This window comes from Phasianus colchicus, chromosome 3 (assembly GCF_987193195.1).
Source record: "Phasianus colchicus chromosome 3, bPhaCol1.hap1.1, whole genome shotgun sequence".
In the NCBI taxonomy this organism is placed as follows: Eukaryota; Metazoa; Chordata; class Aves; order Galliformes; family Phasianidae; genus Phasianus; species Phasianus colchicus.
The window spans coordinates 49,576,918-49,602,469 of record NC_143438.1 but is presented as its reverse complement, the minus strand read 5'-3'; the positions used below and the strand labels follow the sequence as shown (position 1 = coordinate 49,602,469).

Below are 25,552 nucleotides of genomic sequence, written 5' to 3'. Positions count from 1 at the left end.
AGATGAGGTTAAGTTTCTGTTGCGTGGGAACATGCAGATCAGCTGTTGATGTGCTTTCTTTCAATAGAAGGAAGCTAGCTATTATGCCTCTGTGATGGGATTTGTACAGCTTAGGTATCAGAGTCAGATACATGGTCATGTTATGAAATCTTTTCTCAGTAGATTTCAACCTGTTACACAAGAGATAAGTTGTCATCATTATTACTAAGCTGCTGAAAGCATATTTTGTCTAATTTCACCCATCTATCTCAATTACATTCCCATCAATTACTGATTCAATTTCCATCATCTTTGTGGTGTCTTCATGCTTTCATGTTTCTCATTTTAAGTGTTTTGGACTCTCTCATGCAGCTTTAAGACCTCTTATCACCCTCTGGGATTAATTCAGGCTTCCTTTTGTAAGGTTTTTCAAAGTTTATGATGACCTAACCACAGGTGAACCAGAAGTTTAGACTACATGTAGCCAAAAATTCTCAATATTCTTTCAACTTGAAAAATCAAGCTTGAAATCCAAAGATGACAAACCTTAGCACATTCATGCTGATTTCTTCGAGCAAGTCTCAGAAAAAAAACAAACAAACAAACAAAAAACATACATATATATACATATATATACATATATATACATATATATACATATATAAATCAGTTTTTGAGTGTGGTAGCTATCATGGCTGTTTGTTGTAGGACTAGAAAACTGATAGGAGTTTTAGAAACATTGTGAACATTAACCTAATCGTTTCAGTAGTCTCAAATCCTGCAAAAGGGAAGTAGGTTAAACATACTGAAGAAGGGCTCAGGTTCATGTTTATGTTATATAACAAAGAGGACCTGATCCAGTAACTCTATTCTTTGATATTCAGTCACCTCTATCATGATTTTAGAATGAAGAATAATGCTCCAACTAGTCATGATCATTAATCCAAATGGGGTGTCTTGATCGTGCAGCCCAGAAGCTGTTGAGCCTAACAGAGCTTCTCTTAAGTGAAGTAGAAACTTTCTGAGTGCACGAGAGGTAGTCGTGGTTTCTGAGCTGGAAGTCTACTCTGAATCCCATCTGCCATCAGTGTAGAGTTATATAAATCGATTTTTCAGGCAAGGTAATACTCCAGAGCCAGGTGACAGGCCAGAACAGCGGCTGGACTATGGGATGCTTAGGGAGGCTAGCACGGGCTTTATAGAGCTCCAGGGTAGAGTGCTGAATAATACTCTTCAAGCCAGTAGGACATAAGCACTAAATTATATTTCCACTTCCCATACTGACAGGTCTCTGGAATCTGCAGGAATTCCCCACTCTTCAAAGGATATCAGAGTGCACAGTATGCAGCTTTCAGGAGTTGGCAACCTCACTTTTGTGATCTCTTGTAATGAAATTTACCCATAATGCTGTAAGAATAAGGAAATACAGCATTCACAGACAGTAAAACTAACAGCAGATCCCTGCCCAGTGCCTGCACCACTCCTTCATCTGGCCAAAGATAATCACACATACTTTGTTAAATTAAAACACTTTGCTGATTTATACGTCGACTTGTGAGAAGGCATTTCCAATTACTTTGGCATTTGTATCTTGGACAAGCTGTTCTCTCAAATCACTCTGGCACTTCATAGCCTGCGCTGAGTGGTATGTTGCATGACCCTGGCACTATCAGCCCAGCCTGGCTAGCGTTTCGATTCACCAAGGCACTAATGGTCTGGAAGTTGTTCTTGTTTTCCAGATTAATGAGTACCCTAAAAAACACTCAAAACTGTAAATGAAAGACTGTTTTTGAAGAGGAAAAAATCAGCAGAATTAGACCTGCCCCTTGTCTTTCCATTGCATTTTCCTCATCTGCCTCTTCTCCAGCTGCTTATACAGAATACTACTGTAGAGCAGAATATGTCCCTTGGCTCAGGGAGCTTGCCACTGACATCTGACCTCTAGAAAGCCCTGCCGGGACCCCCAGGAGAGAATCCTGCCTGCCAGCCCACTGCTGAGAGCAAGGAGAAATGATTGAAATGGGAAAGGCCTCATTTGCACATCCATTGTGTGAGACAGTGAAGACTTTCAGTCAAAAATTCAATTGAAGGTCAGAGACGCTTAACCAACATTGCCCTCATCAGGAGCTGAGAGCTGTACCCACACGCTCGTGGTTCCCCTCCAGCTAAGCCTTCATGTTCCCTGACTGGGCATGAAATGCAGCACAGCAAAGGCAGAGAAAGGACTCAGTCCACCTGAGCTGCTGAATGCTGGTGGTTCATCCTTGATGGTTCAGCAGCTCAGGTGGGTGCCTCAACCCCTACAGATGGTACACTCGAGCCCTCTGAATAACTTCAGAAAGAGAGAAGCAACCTAGCCCCACTTCCACCTTCACCAACCCTAGGCTCCCCCAGAGTGCAGTGGGGAACTGCAGCAGAGGATACTACAGGTCCATTCTGTCTTATTAGACATTAGACAGTGTGTGAGAGAGATGAATTTTAATGGAATTGTCAAGGCTCCATAGCAAGTTGGACTTTTTGTCTCACTTACACGTGAGACATGTCCAGTTATGATGGCATATCTAAATTTACTGCAACCCCCATCCTTGGTTTCTTCAAGGCTTTGTTCCTTGCTTTTTAGAAGCAAAGTCTATCCTACCTTTTTTAATCAGAGAGAGAGAGAGAAAAAGAGGAGTGAGATAGGGGGAGGGAGAGAATATCACCCAGGCCCTGCAGAAAGGTTTTAGAAGATTTTTACATCTCAGCATTTTTTAGCTTCACTATGTATTTTCCATTTTACTCGATCATTGGTTCAATATGTATACTGTGCTATTTAAATGTAGGGGGGGAAACTGACTAGCAGTTATGGGAGAAGGCAGAGCTGTCACAACATATTCCTGTAAAGCCATGATTTGTTTTGTGTTCAGTCACACACTGTTTGGATTTCAGCTCTTATTTCAGTCCTGGCCTTAGGGTTTTCCAAGTAGCGTTGAAAATCAGATACATAGAGTGCTACACTGAATCTGGCATTCTATATTTCTAACGCAGAAGATGGAAGAAGAGTTTTGTAGATGGAGGGAAGGAAGGACATAGGACAAGTCAGTGCCTTATTATTTACAGACAGGTAATCAGAAGTGAGTTTGTAACTATGCAAAATGTCCATATGTGTATGTCTGAGAGTCCACATGTTTGCCTTTCAGAAAGCTGATACTCCTCCCCAGCTGACACAGCTCCCATCTTGCAGTCAGAAATGCTTAGAAAAAAAAACTTTGCCCACAGAGTCAGGCAGAAAAGAACAGGAGCCCAGAAAGAAGATGGTTGCCCCATGTAGGTCTCACTCTTCCAACTGTAGAACAGCTGCAGCTGTCCTTGAAACACAAAGTCCTTACATGCTGCAATCAGGTGTTTGTGTCACATCTCAGGCCCCAGAATTAGAATTCAGTAAGTATGTACATATTCACCATAAACAGAAAGACTGCCAAGTCTGATGAGGTGAGCCATCCTAATGCTCAGATTTTGCTGGAGTCTTTTTTTTTGTCCTTCTATACAGAAGAGCATCTACCACTAAGTCTACACAAACACGGTCAGGCAGAGGAGCATTGTCCAAACGTGCAGTTACTGTTAGCCTATTATGTTTATGAAACGCACTTATATCTGGTCATTACATGAGTCATTCTCAGAATCCACAAGCAAAACCATTCTCCAGAGCAGTGATGAGACAAAAATGTCAACTGAGCTGCAGTGCTCCTGAGGGATCTGCTGCAATATGTCTTCTGAACAGATCGGCTATTTACTGTGCATTGTTTCTGTTCGTAAAGAAAAGTGCTAAGAAGCAAGAATGAAAGACAAACACAAAAATAATCTTGAGAGAGAGAGGAGGAAATGGGGTGGGAGGTGATACTTTGGCCTTTCAGTACCCCCTCATCAGCTTTTGGGATGGAGGTGGAGCATCATCTTTGAGAAGCACACAGAAGCCTTTAACAAAAGTACCATGGTTGTACCAAAATTAAGCTTTGTCTGTTTTTAGCTTTTCCCTTTGTTCTAAGCAGAACTCAGAGTCTGCTGCCTTCTATTTACAGATGGCTAGTCACTACCCCACCTAACAGCTAATGAAAAAGGAGAAGATCACAGCATCTTCCTTCTCCTCCCATCCCCTCCAAGCATACACAAATGCTGAGACTTTCTTTCTGACATTTTTGGAAAAGCCAAGGCAATAATAGATGTATCTTAAATGTTCTTCTCTCATTCTTTTTAGCTGTTGCCATTTAGACTTACTGCCAGCCTGCAAGGACATGGTCTCTAAGTGATTATTTTTTATTGCCACCGTCAATGAAATAGAATAGCTAGGAAAGAAGATGCTGTGGTAGTTATTAATTCTGCAGAGAATCATTTTCATTGCCAGTGTCTTTTCTTGTCTTTTAATATTATTTTATTCAGGTGGCACCTTCTGGGGAACAAAAGCCTTTTGGAAAAGGAATGATCTGGAAATGTAATCATAATATTATAGCAAGGTGACCTCCAATGGTCTGTGCCAGGGCATCAATGTGAGGAAATCTGATCTTCTGGAAAAGCAGCAAAGAGCTTCCCAGCACTGTAAAGCACCATTCAAAGCCTCACCTTGTGACACTTGATATTGCTGCAGTCAATTAAGGCACAGGAATCTTCCCAGAAGACAGTGAATTGGCACAGGTAGTCTTATCTGTGACTTCATCAGGTCGTGGTTTTTTGTCAAATTTATTGAACATTATTAATGTTAGAAAATTATTTACCTGTCATAGAACTGTAAACTTACATAAAACTGTGTAAGCTTACGCAAAATCCATTCTCAAACTAAATCCAATCTCAAACTAAAGGATGCACACAATAATAATCTGTATTTCTATAGCATAAAGTTACCCCACAAGTAAAATCTAAGTAATAAAAGGCTCCAATAGGCATAAAAATTATTTTCAAATAGTAACTGATAGCCAGATCAGGTTATTTATCAGTTACTTGAAGAGCAGCCTGTTGTGAAACAAAGCCAAAATAACCACCTAAATAATAGGTGGATTTGCTATAGACATTTTTCATATCTTAAGAAATTTATTTGCTTTGGTTATTTGTAGAGGAAAATTTGAATTCTAAAGTTGAACTTTTTTTTCTTAAATCAGTCAGAAAACCTTAGTGACACAGACTAATTTTTGGGAATCTGAATCTCCTTGTTCTGCCAGGAGGAATTAAAGTTACCTGAGTCAGGACATTCTCAATCCAAGTTAAATGAAGAAATACAGTAGTATAGAAAAATCTCACCAATTCAACACTTCATATGCCTTGGATCTAACCATTATCTTTTGACTGCAATGGTAAATGCACCATTAACCAAATGGGAAAGCTATTCCAATCAATTGGGAGAATGGGGAGAGGATGAGCAGAATGCTTTTCATCCTGATAAGTGTTCAACAAAGTCTGAGTAGCACAAAAACCACGACTCATGGCTTGGTCCTCCAGTGAAACTTTCATCTCTCAATCACTGTTCCTTTATGACATTCATACATATGTACACAAACTGATGAAGAGATCTCAGTGTATTTCATCACACACACAAAAAAAGAAATGAAGGCAGTGATCCTTGATAGGACAAGGGAAAATGGCTTTAAGCTATGTATAAACTAATATGGAGAGGAAAGATACTTGCTACTAGTCATATCTCACTTTTCTATAATGCAGTTCATCCCAGAGTATAATACAAAATTTGCTAAGGCAGCCTCCAAAAGCAAAGTCCCTTGTCTGAAATACTTAGTTAGATTAGAGGTCTGTTTCAGTCATTAATTTAGCTGTAATTGTAAGTCTCTCTAGCTTTTAACCATGTTCTGCAAGCTCTTTCAGGCCATCAAAAAGACACTTACAAGAGGCTTCACAGCAAACTGATAGAAGTCTACTGCAATGCAGTCATCTCTGCAGAGCAGTGAAGGAAGCAACATGTGGCATTTTGCACAGCTGAGTAGGAAAAAGTACTCCTCAAGGGCATCAGGGCAACTTCAGCTTTCAAACTACTGTAGGACTTCAGAGAGCACACAGGGTAAAAATATATTATAGTAAGGCTGCTAGTGGCTTAAGACAAAGAAAAAATTTCACCCAGCTGTAGATCCAGATCATCTAAAAATCTCACAGCAAGTGAAATGAATTGTATTTTGTCTATGTAACAGGAACCTTGAACCGATTTTGCAATGAACTGAGCCTATGTTTCCAGCTAATCAAATTATTTCTAACCTGTTCCTTACATGTTAGTATCACTTCTGCTGAAAAACACAGTGATTGCTCTGTTTTCCTAATGCATTCATCCCAAGGTTCACTTGTCCATCTGTTAAGTACTTACAAGTGTTTGTTTTAGAGGACTGTGTGTGTGCAGGTGATGAGAGAATTTCTACTGGTAGCTGGTAATTTTATTGATGTTTCATCAGGTAATTATCTTTTCCTTAAAACTCCTGGCATGAAATATTGCAAAGATTGTTTTGTTTATTAATGAGTACCCATAACAGCAAGGCTTGGTGTTCTTTTTTTTTTTTTTTTTTTTTTTTCCCTTTTTTGGCTATTAGCAGCCAAAAACACACCCATATTAATGGATAAAAATCATGAGGTGATGGGTTACTACTTACTAATGAACTAATGGTCCTACGAATCAGATAATAAGGCCTTAGGAGCTTGAGAAAGCTGCTTAGAAAACACAAATAAGCACAGAATGTGCTTCAGATTTTGAGCATTCTTACAAAGAAACCCAGTTCATAGGACTGCAACCACATGCTAAAACACAACAGTGATTCCAGGCTGACCTTAGTTTTGGCCAAAAAAGTCCCATGAAGGCCTTGGGAATACCCACACAGTAGCAGGGAGAGGAGGGAAAAAAAGGTTTGGCTCTTGAAGCATAAGGAAAGGTCTCTGCTGTCCAGTAGGCAGGAGGAAATCTTCTTCTCAGTCTTGAAGCAAATAGGATACTTGCCATTAGAGAACGTGGGAAGACAGAGGAAGGATGTCTGGCACAGATGACCACATTCTGATTTTGAAGTTACTCTTCTTGCATGAGAAACTCTGTGCAGTTTAAGGGGAAATCTCAAACCCTATAATATTGAGAACCACTTAGTATCAGCACAGCCATGCCAGCAGATGAGAAACTCGTTCCTCCCAGTGCCTTGGGAAGAGCTGCCTTAGCTAGTTCTCCAGCAGTGCTGAGTCTGGTTAGCTGCAGACACAGCTCTAGCTCTGCAGGGACAGGACACAATAAACTTTCCCATGAAAAAACTGAGGAGCTTCACAGGAAACCAAGAAAAGGATCAGGAGCTTGGGAGTTGAATGGATGAAGCAGGAGCAGTGCTCTTTCTCAGCAAGAAAAGGAAATGAAGGGAGCACAGGAAAGCTCTGTGATCCTCACGACAGAGCAGTGAATCAAAGCTAACAAGCGAAGACAGAATTCAATCAAAACACATGCTGGTGCCTGCATCATTATTGTCCTAAGTTACCTCATAATTTGCCAAAACCCTTTACCCTCATCTCTAGGAGCTTTGTTCACACAGATAGCATATAAATAAAATTCCCAGATAGACAAATACCCACACTGTCCTTGGGTGACTTTTAAAATACACCTTTTGTGCAAAGACACCAACATTTCTAAAGCTTTTTGGACCCATTCCTTCTGCAAACACAGAATACCTACTATGCTTTGTAGTTCCAGTAGGTTGGTTAATGTTTTTTCATAAGGAATTCTAGCAGGAACCACCATTAGAGAAGGAACTTAGTTCTTTGAACTGTTCTAAATAATATAAGTTTCACTTTCATCCCAAGAAGTGTTAAGGATGCACAAAAACACACGGGGAATTTTGTGCCAGCACCACTGATTATATTAGTTTCAAAAGAGAAATAAAATCTTACCCTGAAGCTTAGAATTATTAGAGTGAACAGCCAGAATCTATTATACTATAGAAATATCACACAGAGAGCATTCATGAAAGAATTCGCCAGACAACTAGCTATGATACAAAATTGTTCATTTTGTACACATAGTCTCATTACTTACTTTCTTCCTTATTAATGAAGTCATAATATGTGGGTAAATTAAAAGTCTTTCTACTGTAACAGAGGAAAAAAATCCTCAAATTGTCTGCTGGGTTTTAGTTACATCACACTTTCACAACAGAGTTGAGCTGGTGTGGGTACAGGTCCCTGATTAGAAGGCAATCTCCTTCCTTCCTGCTAGCATTAGCCTCCAAACAACCATAGCATGAGCCAAATGAAGAAACTGACCTAGTTGGAAACTGGTTTCTGTCCCCAGCTTCCTTTTCCTGGATTAGCTTGCAGCCAGTAGGTTCCTCCACCCATTCCCTGTCAGCACAAGGGATGCCATGGGGAACGTGCAGCTTGGGAGGAGCCCACAGCTGGGTATGTTGGCAACAAGGGATCGAGAAACTAAAGTTTCCCAAGCCTGTGGAAATCAGCGAAGGAAGCTGCTCGTACCACTGCAACTCAAAGAGTGTCCTATGAGCATCGGCCCCACTGCCTCCATCACAACATGCCACCGCTCCCTTTGAAGAGGCAGCACCAGACATCCCCAAGGCACCAAGGCATACTCCAGCACTTCCAAGGTTTCACCCATTTTCAAGCATTACGTGCATTGTATGCCCCCCTTTAGTCACCTTAAACCCTTTTCATTCAGTCAGATCTATCACTTCCTTGCATAATGCTGTTAATTTTATTTTTTAATAAGTTGCATTAAAAATGTTACAGCCAGCATGAAATGTGCCTTACCATCAGTCTCTCCGGGCAGTTCTGCCCCAAGGACTGTGTATCACTCTGCTCTCAGTTCCTCATCACATATCAAAGGAACATTTTCATTAGTTCCTGGGTGACTCAGGAACCTAATTCCTGTTTTAAAAGCAACTTGGGAACTAAAATTTCTGCTAAAGTCCCAGGAAATTGACTCTCAGTCACTTTGACACTTCTCCGTGCATTCCCCCATGGTTTTGTTCTTAATTTGTCTGGAATATAATAGAAGCAAATGAGGCACTAAGGAATTGTGCCTGATAGAGACACACATTCTTGTGGAGACCGTGAAAAACAAAACAGGTTTCAAATTTTCTATTCCTTTAGGAAAAAATAAATCCTACGCAACACCCTGAGGGAGTCATTTTAAACTCAACCTAAGAAAGGCAGTGTCTTTAACCATGCTTTAGGAACTGAGAGCACCTGCTAGCACCTAGGCAAAAGTGCACTCTTGGATCCACAGCTGGACACAAAGGCAGTCCTCAGCTGTGCAAAGGCAGTTTCCCTCTATTTTAATGGTAGTGAAATCAGGCTGAAAGTGAACCCCCAAACCCTCTGGTCAGCACTCCAGGCATGGCTCACCTCTACTTTAAAGCGCAGATACATCTTTGGCGAATGCAGAACAGAAATATATTTGAACCTAGGGGTAAATCTTCCTATTGCCAACTGTGTTTTTAAAGCATGAAAAAAATACATCTACCTCCTTTTTCAGTCCACCTTTGGTCATTTTACTATCTGCATATCACATTGTTCAAAGAACTTGGATCTAAAGAAAAACACACAAAAAAAATATTCTGAACATGAAGTGTTCCTTCTTCCTATCTCTATTTAGTGCATGGCAGTTAACACCCTTTTCTGGTAATTAGCAGAATATGCATCAAGTGCTCCAAAAGCTACTGAAGTCAGTGGATGTTTTGCACCAACTTTGAAGGGTTCAGATCAGCCTCAGAGCACTTAAATTCACGTTGTATTTTCAATTCTCTCCTGCCCAGGCTGCTTCTCATGTGGAGAAAACCTGAAATAGAAGTCAGCCCATTAACTGTTCTTCTTCCAGACCTCCTCAATACAGTCAGAATTTGTCATGATTTTAAATACCACATTTGTGGCCCTGATCTACTTTTTTGTTCTTACTTAACCTTTTGGATGTGCCTGAGTTCACACAGTCAGGGAGCTGCTCTTCAAAGATAAACAAATTGTTGGAGAATGAAGCAATGCAGGAAATTCACGTGCTTTGCTACTGAATTTAAGGGTGGTAGGCCGAAAAAGTCATTACTTTTAGTGACCACAGTGGGTTTTATATAGAAGAAAGGTTTCATTCCCTAAATTGGCTCACATGTCATTGCTAATGAATGTCTAACAAAGATTCTTCTCTATAAAATGTGATCATTTTACACAGAAGATTTATCAGTCGAGTTCTTGGAGAGATTGAGGCATTGGAGTCTTTTAAAAGTCCATTTTTTTAAGTCTCTACTCCACATATCGCTTTTATGACCTAAAAAGCAAAGGGACTCCACATGCTGTAGGGTTCAATTGAAATTATTGTTGGAACGTAGGAATACAACAGTAGGACTGTATTCATCACAAGAGTTACACTTTTTGTAGCAAGAGCTCAAGAAAAGTCCACAAGGATCAGAGTTGTGAGCCAGCTCTTTCATTTGCTGGCTCTTTGTGCCACACTTTGTCTCTCCCTCTCTGCCGACAAGAGGGTCACCTCGTGCAGACAGCCTTCTCCCACACTTGCCCTGCTAAAAGTTTTCTGGCAATTTGTTCAAAGGTTTCCCAGCCTTGTTAAAACACAAGTACTGGTACAGCCAGGCTGCTGGCTGTGAACTGTGCAAGGTATGAGGCAGGGGAATTCACTTCACCCACTTGTGGCATTTAGTGTGGATGGGGTCAGGCACCAACGGTCAAGGCTCTCTGAACCTCCCTGGTCAGCAGAGGGGTGGGCAGCTCTGAAGTGCAGTTAGCCAAGAAAACTATCAATTTCACATTAAAAAAGGGAAATAAATCTTTTCCTTGACTGGAGACCAAACAAGCCTTTCAAAACCCCTATGGCAGGCCACACCAGTGCATGCTGCAGCATTATCCAACAACAATAAACACACACATACACACGCATAAAAGAGAGACCTTGTAGCCACAAGCCATGTGGAATGAAGCACTAGACCATGTCGGACCTCCTGCTGTATGTTTTGTGTTGAGGCAGGAGAGGTATAAATACCTTACCCCTCATGCAGTGTATTACAGCACTCTGGCGAAGGAGTCTTGGGTATTAACAAAAGCTTTGTGTTATCACTGATAATAGCAGCAGAGTGAGAAAAGAGGAAAGATAGTAGACAAAAACACTATACTTGAATGCCAAGTATGGCTGTGCAGTTGTGATCATTCAGAACTGAAACTTCTGTAACTTCAGTGCTACCCTTCAGAAGGAAACAGTTTGCAATTGCTGCAGTTTTTAGGCAAAAGGCATTGAGGTGTAGGATTTCTGATCCTTGGGGCACTGAGATTAAATCTGAGTGCAAGCATAATCTTTAACAGCAATCCCACCAACCACTCAGCATCCCAACCCTAGTCTCAGCACACAGAGTCATCTGTGTGTAGAAGCAGAGGGGCCACTGGCTGGGATCTGCAAGGGATGGTCAGGCAGCTCTCGGCAGTGCAGGTCAGGGCAATATGGAACAAGCACAACCCTCAGTAACATGAGATGATGAGAAGTTCCTGCAGCTGAGAGGATATCTTTCAGCATTGCTCTAGTGCACGTGAGCCCCTGGGGAGGGGGCAGCAGCTTCCTCCTTAAGCCTTTAGCTGCCAGTGAGCTACTCTGTAGTTCACTTGCCCCAAAACCCAAGGAAGGAATGATTGCATCACATCAAGCACATAATGCCCAATTGCATTCAGCAAAGATGATGAGACCTGGTCTTATATACACAAAGACCAGTTATGTAAGTATGTAAGGATCTGATCAGAGAAATAAGAGACATTTTAGATAGGCATTATTCCTGCTTTTGTTTGTTCCCTTTCATTTTGAGCGTTGCTGGTACTTGTGCATTGCACACACATAAAAAGCCCCACAAAACAATAACAACAAAGAAAAATAATACAAAAGACATTCAGATTAGTTGACTGTTATCACTGTAATCTTCAGCTATCCCACTGCTAGCAGCAGACACATGCTTAGGAACCATAACATGTTTGATAAATAAATTACTATCATAAGCAAAAAAAAAGCAGTCTTCACCCAAGTGATAGCTCATCTTAACCTGCTGCTGTCTGCTGTGGGATTCTAAGTTTTGTTGGATACCATTAACAAGCCTTTGGATTATAGGAAGAGAGGATAGGAGCAGAAGGCTGTTGAGTTTCAGAAACCTGTTCCAGACTGCATCCATTAAGGCCCTAAGACAGAAGACAAAAGCGGCTATTGCTCGTGAACACATTCTAAACACTTTGATTTTTTGAAACGACTTACTTTGCAATCATTATCTTGGCTCTGGTCCTCTCTCATTTAACCTCATCTGCCTGACTTTATATTCATGGAACGGATTTGTACTGCCTTGGATTCCATGCAGTTGGCTGCCGAAGTATTCTTGGACTTAAAAAATAAAAATAAAAAAGAAAGCATTTGATACCATTAATCATATTGCCATATGTAATAAATTGGCTGCCTGTGGTACGTTGCCTCCAAGTGTCACATGGTTCCAATCACAACTCTGCCAACTGAAAGTGGTTGCTGGAAACTCTGACTCTTCCTCTCAGGCGCTCCTACGCGGGGTCCCGTCCCGCTTGTACTGTACATTAATGACCTGCTGGCTGCCTAGCGGCACCCAGGCCAAGAGTTACAACTATGCACATGTTTGCAAGTGCTGCTGTACATAAGCAATAACCTGCTTGATATCAAAGTCACATAATTACCAAGTCAGCTTTTTTGACAGCATTTGCAAGGTTCGAAGCCTAATTCAGTACATCTCTAATTTGCAGCTTAACTATCTGCCAGAATGAAAGGTAGAAAAGCAGGGGGAAAAGTATTAAATTTAGCTGCATAAAATAATTCAGGGAACAAGAGCGCTGCTCTTACTATTCAGCTTTTGTGACTGTCAGGGCTCTTGTCAAGTCACAGCTGGAATTCTGCAGATTTATAAGAACAATAGAATTATTCAGAGGAGAAGGTGGGGAGAAAGGAATAACATGCTATTTGCAGCACTTCAGCTAACACTTTGACACAGATTCTTTGGGTCTTTTTAAGTAGGTGTGGACATTGACTTAAGTAAATAAATAGAAAGCCCTTTTGATCCTTTACCAAAGTTGTCCTTGAATCTTTTCTCAGAGCAGCAAAAATAATCTATTGACTTTAGAACAGGGCCCAGAAAAACAGTATTGGTTTTGACCATCATGAAGTGTCTCTATGCATGGAAGTTGGATGTAGTGAAAGAAAATGAGGCTACTGTAATGAAATAATTGATGACAATTTGCATTGTATTAGAGCCCTAGTTATGGAGCAGGGCCCCTCTGCATTAATTACAGTGAAAAGGCAGAACAAAGCTCCTGTGTTCACATCTCCATCTGGTCTCTAACCTTCTGGATTCAGTTCTTCTCTCTCAAATCTTTTTACTACTTCCTACCCTTAGTTGAAGAAAATACACATATAATGCTGCAGATGTAGGAAGGGAGTAAAAGAACACAACGGGGACATCATTCTCACAGGCTCTTGATCTGACCAGGGAAAGTAAACCCTGTAAGACTACAGAGAGAAATGAAAATAATACTTGCAGAGGGCCAGCAGCCTTCTTCGTTCTCCAGATACTCGAAGCATAAACAAAGGACAGGTGCCAGTATGACTGCAGATGCAGTAACGTCAGAGTTAGCATACACTACTAGCAAGGGCTGATGCATTCATATACTGAGTGCTAGACTACACTGTACTACTTTGACTTATCTCATTATTCATCCTGGCTAGATTAATACATGCATCATTCTTGCCATTTTGTCGTTGTGCACATATAATGCAGAGGAGACATTACCACTGGAAGACAACAGTGAACTAAAGCTCAGCAACATGAGAAACTTTTGTCTTGTGATATCTGCTGTTCCATCACTGGACTTTAGTCCTCATGTCCTTGACTGTGACCATGGTGGGTTTTATAAAGAAGAAACTATAAAGTAAGATTTAAAACTGAGGGCCAAACTAGAAAGGAGCACAGGAATTCATGTTCGCAAACAAATATTAATGACCCGTGTCTACTTTCTTCAAGAGAAAGATGAGATTCTTTCCCTGATTTTTCCTCAGTTTTGTTTGATCTATTTTTCTTAGACGACGTTTCAAGTTAATACCTCACAGGCTTTTCTTTCCCAGGAAGTTTCTCTGAAAGAATTTTTTCCTCAAAGGTCTTGATCTTTCAGGCCTTTACGCCTGTGTTTAACTCAACATGTGATAAAAATCCCAGTTGTAGGATCATTTGTGAGAAGAGACAAGCGTGCACAAAAATGCTTACAGGATCTCAGATACACAAGGAAAAACTGTATAGTTGTCAAGCTGAAAATGCACGTTACTGAATCACGCTGTCAGGAAGCTGACACCTCTACAATGCCTGGTATCTTACTACCCACTGGTGACATTTCTGACTTTTTTTTTTTTTTTTTTTTTAAGTTTCATGAGCCTCTCTCACAAACAGAAGCTCTTGAAAGAAGACTATGTGAAACCATGCCAGCTGACTTCATGAACATATCACTTTCCGAAACGTATATAATCAAAGGCAAATTTATAGATGAATCCATAGATACCTTACAGTATTTTAACTATAACAACCAGACAACAAAGTTATTTCTGCACTGTACCCTGTTGTACCTTTATAGGGCAAGCTTGTCAGATGAACTGAGCTATACATGTTTACAATATTGTTTTGCTGTAATTTATAGCAGACAGAAGATAACATTAACTTCAAATGAGAAAGAGCTTCCATTTTTTAAGTCTAGACTCATAGGCCTGATGGGATTTGGGTGCACGAGCTCTGAGTATTGCTGGAAACCCCTAATTTACGAAGAAATGCAACTGGTATGTCAGGTTTTATTCATTTTTCTTTGCCTGCTAAATACCTTACTAGCAGGTATGCACAAAGTCTCACTCTAGCTCAGTGAGTAGCCTTTGAAAAAATAAAGAAAAAAATAGTGAAAAACGGCTTATAAAACTGCACAAGTATCACTCATAAGGAATGAGTCTTAATTGGGAAGGTCTGGTGTAAGAGGAAAAGCACTATTCCTACTTTCACCATTCTCAAGAACAAACACGTAGGATTAGCATTGTTTGGGTTGTTTGTTTTCACAGACCTCTTGAGAAGAAGCTTTAATTTACAGACTCTGCAAGATCTGACTAATGCAGCAGCCCATTCTCAATTTGGGTATACGTGTGAATTATAGCAGAAGCTGCTTGATGCACTCCAGTGAAACTTCACGCTGGTCATAACATCCCTCACAGTCTCTGTTTTGCACTGAGGACATTGACTCAGCAAATAAGTTTAAAGATATGCTTAATTTTAAGCTCATGGGCAGGTTCAGAGAAGTCAACAAACCTTCCCTAGAAGTTAAGCATTTTGGTTTATTTATTATATTGGATTAAGACAAGTGTCTGCAATGCCTTTGTAATGCAGGCTGATTCTGTGCAACAGCACCTGGAAGAGTAAGGCAGCCTGCCTGGTCCTGTGTGATCAACAGGACAGACAGCCACCACCACTGTATTCCTCCCTTATTTCCAAAGGAAAAGAGGCACACTTTTGATGCAGTTCAACTGTGCAAGAAGCACTACAGAGTAAGTACATAACATCATTAAGTGGATCAGTATAATAAAAGCTACAACCACTCCTCTCCCTCCCCTCCTCCTCCCCCAGGAAAAAAGAGAGTTCTTCATGAGGTAGAAAGGAAGGAAAAAAGAAAGCAGCACCAAAAAATTTATGATTATTTATAATTTTTCTACTATATCAAGTCTATTCCTTGTAAAGAGTGCTATCCTTGAGACGTCACAGAACTTTGCCAATGGGATGCATTTTCAGATTAACATGAAGGCTCTCCAGTCAGGTTTTCAGTAATGACACACTGTAGTTATAGAGCTTGGTCTAGTATTATCTGTAAAATTCACCTACTGACTAAATAGGAAACAGAGAAATCTAGATCTTGAGTTGCTTTCAACTACATATTCTTTCAAACAAACAGAAGAGAAAAATTCAATATATTTAGATCAAAATAAATTTTTAAAAAACATGTTTATTTCACATGATCAATTAACCCCAACTGGAGAAGGTTGGGCTTTTCACCCCTTGTTTATCATAGGATGTATCCTAGCTATCTCATACTGCCTTACACAGCTGTTTACGTATATATGAACAACCAAATATATGCAGTGAATTATAATTTTTAGATCAAGAAAAACACAAAACAAACAGTAAACCCTCTAGGCTTCTATAGAAGAAATTAAAGCACTTACTGAAAGGAAATAGTGGCATATACGAGGGCTTTGAATTTCAAATATCCTTCAAGAAGTTATTAAAAAAGAGACTATACTACTGAGAAAGAGACAAAATATGACGATATTTCTTGGTATATCCATTACAATTGCAAAAGAAATAGTCATTATATTAGCTTAGACTCAGTCATATTTCCATTTTTAACACCTTATGATTATTACAGGATTCTAAACTCCCAAAGAAGGCAACTCATATGAAGGATTTATTTTCACTCCAGTTTTGTCTTTCCTTACTGCCTGTCAATCTAAGAAAGATGTGCTGGGCTTCACCCCATTTGAACCTTCATGGCTTTAATGCAGACTTCAGCCTGCATTTCTATAAACTGTACATGAAGATCGGCATTCATATCTCAAAAAAAAATCTGTATCTTAAATTCTAAACAGATGTGCTGAAACTCAGAGCCTTTTAAGACATCTTTCTACTAGCAAGTCAAAATTCAAAGCAGAGCATTTCCTTCGCATGTTTAAGGGAACTAGTGAAAACTCTTCTGCCAAGCTCCTGGGAGCATCACTGCTGACAACACCTGCCTGGGAGCTGGCTGTCCCCAAATCATCATGGTCTTCATCCCTTGATAAAAGTTCCTCTCTTAACATGGATCTCAGGCTATCTTCCTCAGCTTGGAGATTGGCTTTTATCAGATGTCTTCTAGGACCATGATCTGCTGAGCAGGCCAGTCCAGTACAGTCTTTGACCCAACACGGTACAGGTTCAAGACGAATCCAAGGGCTGGCAGACCTAGCCAGTGTTTTCACAGTTGTTCCACAGTTTCTCGGCACAGGAATACTAGACAGCCCCAGAGCTTCTTCACCAGTGGAGTGCACACTGATAGCTGGGGGACGACTCATAAATTTGTAAACTATGGAGAAAGAAACAGCAATAGACAATTCTAAACATCCAAAATAAAAATAAAAATCAAGGATGAGTTTGAGTCTAAATGTGCCCTGCAACTCTCCATCATTAAATACTTCAAGTCTCTGTTTCTAGTCCAAGCCTTTGAAAAGGTATATTGGTTACTTTGAGAATAATATGATTTGTCCAAGTTCACAAATTTATACATTAAAGGAACTAGAAATTGCATTGTACTCTATTTCAACAGCCTCAACTCTTGTGAAAACAACTCTTATTTTTTTCCTAGGAAATGCAGAAAAATCCATGCTCCAGAAAACAGGGCCCAGATTTAAACCCAGGGAATCAGGATCATTAAACTTTACTTGCATTGTTTGAGAGAACATGTTATCCTCTCACTATACAGATAGTATTTCTACTTCTGCAGCTGAACAACTCCACTCATAGCACAGGGAACCCACACTTATGCTATATTAAGTGCTTTAACTCAGGATCATACACATCTTAAAGGAAAGATAACTATACTGAAAAATCTAAAAACATATCTGTCTGTTTACAACATGAAAAATTCTTTTTATTTTCTGTTGTTTAAGCAAAATAAAAATTGAGACCAAGTAATACAAGCATTTTGTGCACATCAGAAAGTGGTAGCACTTAATAACAGCCAGACAGCCACTGGAGTACCACCTGAAGACCTTGTACCTTTCTGAAGCCTTAATTCACTTTCATTATATATGCATCTATGGGCAGGACACACACCAAATTATTTCACAGAACCACAGAATTGCAGGGGCTGGAAGAAACCTCCAGTGATCACTGAGTCCAACCCCACTGCAAATCAGACTCCCTACAGCACAGGTAGGCATCCAGGCAGGTCTTGAATAACTCCAGAGAGGAGAATCCACAGCCTCCCTGGGCAGGGAGTGCTCCGTGGTTTCAGTAGCACTCATATGCAGTTGAAGTCACATTAGAATTATTTCCCCCTACAAACATCCTCTTCTTGCTGATTACCTTGCAAAACCCTAGTTTCTTCTCCCTCTGGCCGTGCTGAATGCAGCTGCTTGCATTTTCTTCTCCGAAATCTAGTTTGCCGTGGTCTAGCACCCTGTCGGCCCTGGTTTCCTGCTGCATCATTCTCCTCCACAGGGACATGGGAATGCCCTAAGTTGTCTTGATGTGCCATTGTGGTGTGCTCCACCTAAAGCTAACAGCAAAGTTGCACTGAAAACACAGAACTAGCCAGGAACTCTAAGAAGACAATGGGAAAGAGACTTCAAGAGCCTCAAAAGCCAGATTTATTTCATATCTGGCAAGATAAAATAAGCCAAAATAGTAAGCCAGTGCCAAAAGCCCTTTCCAAATGCAACAGCAGCTTACCTTGCCCTCTAGCCTTAACTTTTTATAAAAGAGCCTTCTTTTCTTATCCTTAGACAGAAACAAAAAGATAACCCCACTGACTTAGAGAGATAGAGGGGACTGGGACTAGAAGAAGGAAAAGGACCATCAGAGGAGGAGCTAGCACAGCATCTGATCATTTGTAATTAGCACAGCCTTACAGCTTTTCTAGCTTAGTGAGATGAGGATAGCTTACAAAAGCTGTGTGTGATAATTGTGTCTTGTAGGAATACTGGGTGAAAAAGTTTCTTTGGTCCTCAAAGAAGCAGAGGAGAAGGGTGAATGTTTTTTTCCTGCTTGGAGCAGGAATAATGGAAGACAAAATAAATAATTCTTATTTCCTAGTAATATGTAAATATGTTCTATTGTACTGTTTTTTAAGGTTTTCCTCTCAGTTTTTTATCATTCTGTGTGTCTGCTGCAACTACTACCTGAGTAGTTACTCCTTTTCTAGCAGCACTATTACCTAGATTTTTGTCTGTTTTTCTGTTGTATTAGAGCCTTGTACAGCCTCTCTTAAATCCAACTAGGCAGTAGATTTTCCACTAGTTTGAATGTTTCTTAAGCTTCTTCTAGCACTTAGTGAATTCCTCTACTGTGTTTTACAACCCTCTGAGGGCTGTGACATGTAACTAGAAGAAAAAAAGAAAAGGTCTTACAAAAAGAAGCAAAGGATTTTTGTACTGTCTTCTATGTCCTATGTACAAAGGGAAAAAGCAGTTCTGGAAGAAAGAAATAAATTAGGCTGATCTGATTTTTTTTTTTTTTTAGATGTGTTTGAAAATTGCTAGCTTTTATGAACAGCAACTTGTTTGCATGAGGACCCATAGTCTATTATATCATCCCAAACATACGTGCATGGATGTGTTTTCTAAAAGTATTGAAACCCTGATGAGCTTCTAGCCAGTTACTGGCCATCTTGATATTTGTGATTATGATCAACAACTTGAAGAAAAACAATGTTAAACCCTAGGTTAGAAATGTAACTGCACTGGTAAATATTGTGTTTTCTGCTTGTTGTGTTTCAGAAGTAGCAAATTGAATGCAGACTTACTAAATGACTTGCACCAGACTACAGCAAGCTTGCTCAATTTCTGGCTTCTGCTATGTACGTGTTCAGCAATAAAATGCTTCTTTCCCTCCCCAGTCTGTCAAAGGCAGGGGCATTGTATCATGACTTACCACTGGGGAAAGTGGGGGTGAGCAAGGAATAGCAGCCACGAATTGAGGTGGGCGAATACTAGATGATCCAGTTCATATGACCTAATAGACTGTGTCACTGCCTTTGGGAGACACAAGCCTCTTGACACATGCCCTTGGCTAGAAGGTCAGAACAGAAAAGCCCAAGCTCAGAAAATGAAGCCCTCTAGCTGAGAAAAATTATCCAACCATGAATTGGCAAAAGCACTTTTTTTCCTCCCCACCTTCTTTTTTTATTCCCAAATTTTCTGACTTGACATGTTGCTGTAGTGCACTTCACATTTGATTAAATTAGTCACATTGCATTATGCTGTATCAAATGTGACAAGTTGCAATGGAATGTGAGCGTTGTATAAAGATGCACAGGCATCAAATAGCTGCTACCTGCTTCTGACTAGCATCGATGTGTTAGCAGCAGGTAAGGGAGGCACACAAGGTCCAAATCCTTCCTTGTTATTAAATCACTCTTCTGCAGCTCATCACTAGGTTTTCTGTGGTTAATAACTATGCATCAAATGAGTAATCAGTTACTCTTACACCAAGAAACTCTTAATTCTTTCTTCTGCATTTCCCCCATGCTTGCTTGTGATAATAAAGGAGGAAGAGGTATCTGGTCAGGATTCAGCCTGTCTCTTACAAGCACACTAGCTACTGTAACTGAAACAGTATTAGCAAGATGCTGAATGTATAAATAATTACAGCCCACAGAGAACAAGGCAGAGGCACCCTGTTATTGCTTATGTAAATGCAGTCACTATTAGTTGTGGGCTAAAGGAATTACGCCATCAGGAAACCCTAAGCTCGTGTTCACTGACTCAGCATCCCCTGTAAATCAGAACAGCTCTCATTGGGTTCTGCAAGGGGTTAAAGCCATAACATGTACGTAGAGCATGAAGAAACTGTTAACGTCACTCTTCACCTTTCTTGGGGTAAATGCACGCTCCCATGCATGGCGAAGTAGACAAATGGATTAGAGAAAGCTCAATTTAATTTAATCTGGACTGTACTTGTCCTTGGATTTGTTATCCACTGTCAATTTGATGTTTTATCTGGAATTCTTGTAGGACCTTTTGAGAAAGGTAAAAACAGCTCTATGAAGAGGGCTGGTTGAACTATTTACCTGTTCAACAGCCCCTAGCTCATCACTGTTCTTCTTCCATGTTCTCCAGATGTCAGTAACAGTGCCTAATATAGAGCAAACGATTGAGTCTTCCTCTGAAAATATTGCCTAAGCAGTTAGTAAAGCTTTATGGTTGAGTAATCCACACTAAAAGAACAGGAATAGGATGTACAGAGGAGGGAAGAACATCAGTATTATTGTCTCTACACATAACCTGGACTAGAAGTTAAGAACAGTCAAATCAACTACAATAAACCTTCTGATATCCTCCTGGCTACATGGCTTGCTCTATGCAACGTGGGTTTTTTTCTATATTATATATGAAATATATCTGATAAACTATGGAGACTTCTCTTTGTCTTAATCATTTGAAGATGTAACCTTTTCTGCCATGTTTACAAATGACAAATATTTTCTCTCAAGCAGTACTGTGTTTGTCTTACAGTCCTGGAAGTCCCTGGCTCCAGAGTTCTGGGGAGCCATAGTGTAGCAGAAAGCTCTCCCTACTTGGACAAGTTTGCAATGAAAGGATTTTAACTAAATGGATGCAATGGGAACTCAAGACTAGGAAGCTGAAGTATGTTAGTATAGCTGGAAGTGTCCAAGATCTCACTGTCAGTGAGTATGATCACAATGCACATGCTTTCTACCTTGTGTTTCTTCAGAAAGTCATGTCTTCTTGTTTTTTTTTTTTCTCACATCATTCCTCTTTCTTGTCCTGAGAAGAGAATGGACTGTTTTTGATAGCATTTGTGATGTGTGTCTTACAATGGAAGCCCAATAGCCTAGGGTTTCTGGGCACTACATTGTCAAACAAGTACACAGTTACAATACAGTTGTGAGAAGAGTGGTATGCAAGCTTTAATAATGAAAATTATATTCAAATCTCTTAGCCACAACTTATTTTTTTCTGTTTTTTAGAATCTGTCATATCCAAAAACATTCAATCCAAACAAGAATTTAAAAGCACATTCTGAATGTCTTGTGATATTGTTCAGAATTCCTTTTCTCCAAATTTCTAGCATTAATTTAAGCCAGATATCCACGGTAAGTGAAAAAAAAAAAAAAAAAAAAAAAGTAATGATGCTTAATAACAAATTGTTGAACCATTTAAAACTCTGAGTTTATTTCAGGAGCATGGCTGTCCAGCTAAGAAGTCCTACAGACCACACATAGGAAAAGTAGCAATCAGTCTTCAAAGAGTTGAGCCCAGTAAGCAATTCTAGATCTGGACTTGGCTGTGTCTCACATAGGATATGTTTGTCTTTACTTCTTCCCACACTCTGCAATTGTCTAGTTTTGAATCACTTCCAGTGTGAGATCCAGAAAAGCAAAACTAGTCCCATTCATAGTTTGCCCTGGCTTCCCTTTTCTGTCTATCATTTCTTCTTCTTCAAATTCATACATATTTAACAGGTGAAATGAATAGCAAAGGTCTACTCTGTTGTAATTAATGCACATATGTAAAATCAGTGCCTGCATTGCTGACCTTTCCATTTGTCTAAACTTGGCTGAGTATAAAAGCCATTTTACAATTTTCCATTGGTAATGATGTGTTTATGACTGTACTGGACTGTAGCACCTTTCTGATGGATAAATGAAGTAAGGAGGATGGTGATGGCCAAAGCAGCTCTGGATCTAAGCTAACCGAGGGCAGTACATCTACAGAGGTTTGACTCTTTTCCACAACAGCTAAGTTGTGCCTTCAGCACTCCCTGGATTCAGCTGCTCAAGCAGTCCCTATTCTGGACTCTGGAAACTCAAAAAAATACATCAAATATTTGGCTGTATGCTTGCACCTGCAGTATGCCTGGTGGGGAGAAAAGAGCTGATGTTTGAAGCAGATTGAGGAGGATATGTCCCTGGAAAGGCAGCTTTGGAGAAGATTTGTTACACAAAAATCTTTCGGTTTTAGAAAACATTGTCATCAGCTCCCTGTGAAGAGCAAGATCCATCTTAAGGCTGCTGAAAAGGAGCAATCTGGAGCTGCAAAGCACTGCTGCTGTAACTTGCTGTCCAGCTTAGACATGAACTTCCTCTAAACCATGCAGAGCTTGCACTGAAGTTGTGAACAGTACAAAACGCATCACAAGATGGAGAGCGTATCTCAGGTTGGTTCTGAACTAGAAACACTATTGCCTTCCCCGAATCTGTGGATGAACTTACAGCATCATCAGGATGGACTAACTCCCTACTTACCCCCTTACCTGCTTACCCTTTTCCTATGTACATCCATGCATGGAATTAGTCCAGTTGGACTTTGGCTAGTTTTGACTGCAAAGGAACCTGGTATTTGAGTAGCAGCAGTCTATGCTGGTTTGGAGTTGTTGTAATGTACACCAAACTCCATGCTGACTCCAGTCCAGGTCAAAATCTGTGAGGAGGACATCTGAGATACAGCCTCTATTATTCTCCTTCTTGATGAGACACATCCGTACTCACTGGCCAGGCAGCAAAGATGAGGGAATCTGATGCTGCACTAGCAGCAAAACTTGGATTTTAAATGCCATTCAGCCATTTGATTTGCCAAGAGACCAGTATGTGTATCTCAGCACTGGGGAAAACAGAGGGATTACAACACAAAGCTAAAATTGCCAGAGTGGAAAGTTGTGATATTCCTCTTCTTCTTCACCCACTTGATGTAGTATGATAAGGAAGGCGCTCCCCAAATGTTTCCAGAAACACATACTCTCACCAAACCTGAGGCTGTTTGAGTGTTTTCAGGTACCAACAAACCTTCAGTGGCAGAGGTGTATCTGGGTGCACACATTAAGGAAAAGGTCCCACTGCCTTGGGAGGAAGAGTGGAAGGATTTCAGAAAATGTGTGAATTGGAACAGTTATAAAAATGGATAGGGATGCTAGCATTTTGTCATTCCTGAGCTGAGCTAGTAGTGTGGCTGCTAGAGTGCTGGGCTGCATGGGTAGTAATTAAGTGTAGTTCATATTAGGCCCGAAACTAAGTGCAGGCATAGAATCATAGAATCATTAAGATTGGAAAAAACCTCATATAGCCCAACCATCCCTACCATGCTCAGTAATCATCCCTCAGCACCACATTTGCACGTTTCTCAAACACCTCCAGGGACAGTGACTCCACCACCTCTGTGGACAGCCTGTGCCACTGCCTCACTGCTCTTTTGGAGAATAAACTTTTCCTAGCATCCAACCTGAAACTCCTCTGGCATAACTTAAGGCCATTACCCCTCATCCAATTGTTGTTATCTGGGTGAAGACGCTGAGCCTCACCTCTCTTCAACCTACTTTCAGAAAGTTCTAAAGAGAGACGAAGCCTCCCATGGGCCTCCCCTTCTCCAGACTGAACAACCTCTTTTCCCTCAGCCACTCCCAGTAAGACTTGTACTCCAGACTCTTCACAGCTTCGTTGCCATTCTTTGAACGCTTTCCATGGCCTCAATGTCTTTTTTGATGTGAGGGGCCCAAAACTGAACACAGTGCTCAAGTTGCAACCTCACTAGTGCTGAATACGGAGGAACAATCACCTCCCCGCTTCTGCTGAGTACACTACTTTCTGATACAAGCCAGGATGCTGCTGGTCTTCTTGGCCACCTGAGCACACTGCTGGATCATGTTCAGCTGAATGTCAACCAACACCCCCCAGATCCTTTTCCTCAGTGCAGCTTTCCAGCCGCTCTCTCCAGGTCTGTAGCAATGCTTGGAGTTGTTGTGAATGAAGTGCAGGACCTCAGACTTGTTGAAGCTCCTACAATTGATCATAGCCCATCAATCCATCCTGGGCTTCCTGCAGTCAAGAACTTCCAGGAAGCCCTTCGAGACCACTAAGGTGTGGGTTGCTCATTGGGGCTGTCTCTCCAACCCCAGCTCCACACTAGTGGATGGGGTATCACAAGTTTGGTGGATCCAAGCCTTTGGGTTCAAACATACTAACAAGTTACTGTAAGGTAAGGAGGGACTACAGGGAAATAGTCTTGGTGAGTTTATGCTTCAGAAAGATTACCAAATTTCTCTGCATGTACTTCTAACGCTCATCTCTGTTGGGGACTGCCACCACCAGTGTGTGCCCATCCAAGTCCATGGGACAGAAATCCAGGATAGCTCCAAAAATAGCTCCATAAAGGAGCCGAACAGACAAGACCTCAGTGTCTTAGCATATACACTTTCCTAAAGCAGACAAAGGAGAGGAAGTCTGGGTTAGAAGAGTTTCTTCCAGTGCTTAGCAAAGCCCCTTTCACCTGCCTCAGCATGCTGGCAGTCCTTCACCTGTTATTTTACACTTCATGCCCATGACGTAGATAACAGATTTTTTGGTAGATATTCAGCCAATATGTGGGGAAGTTCTCCAATTTCTTACAGCTAGGCATCGAAACAGAATGCAAGCTAATCTGCCAGATATGGAATTTACATATACATGGACTTTAATATCAAGTGAGATGCACTTTGTGTGAACTCTGCAGCTCTTAAACAGCATTTTCAATTAATATCTGTTCAGTGGTTTTAATAGTTTTTTCCCATGATGTTTACAAGACTGTATGGCCTCTCTCTTTTGACTAATTAACACATTCTTAAATTCCTTTGACTACAGCTTTTCCTAGTCTGGTGAGTAATACTTTGATTTATCAGCTTCAGATCCAACTATTTGTGGGGAGGGGTCATATGCTCATTAAAAAATTATCTTTAATATTCTGTCCTTACATAGTAAGGCTACGCAGCAAGTCTTCACTAAGTCAATTTGTATTTTAAAAGCTGCCATTTTA

General features: G+C 40.5%; 1 long non-coding RNA gene across 1 annotated transcript; it reads right to left on the bottom strand.

Annotated features, from left to right (window-relative positions):
* Positions 1 to 14,392: 14,392 nt before the first annotated feature.
* LOC116242172 (uncharacterized) lies at positions 14,393 to 18,616 on the bottom strand. Its single transcript, XR_016465571.1, has 3 exons — positions 18,480 to 18,616; positions 18,114 to 18,306; positions 14,393 to 17,112 (listed from the first exon to the last, which is right to left on the bottom strand). It is a non-coding gene; the product is annotated as an uncharacterized LOC116242172 (long non-coding RNA).
* Between the last annotated feature and the right edge of the window lie 6,936 nt (positions 18,617 to 25,552).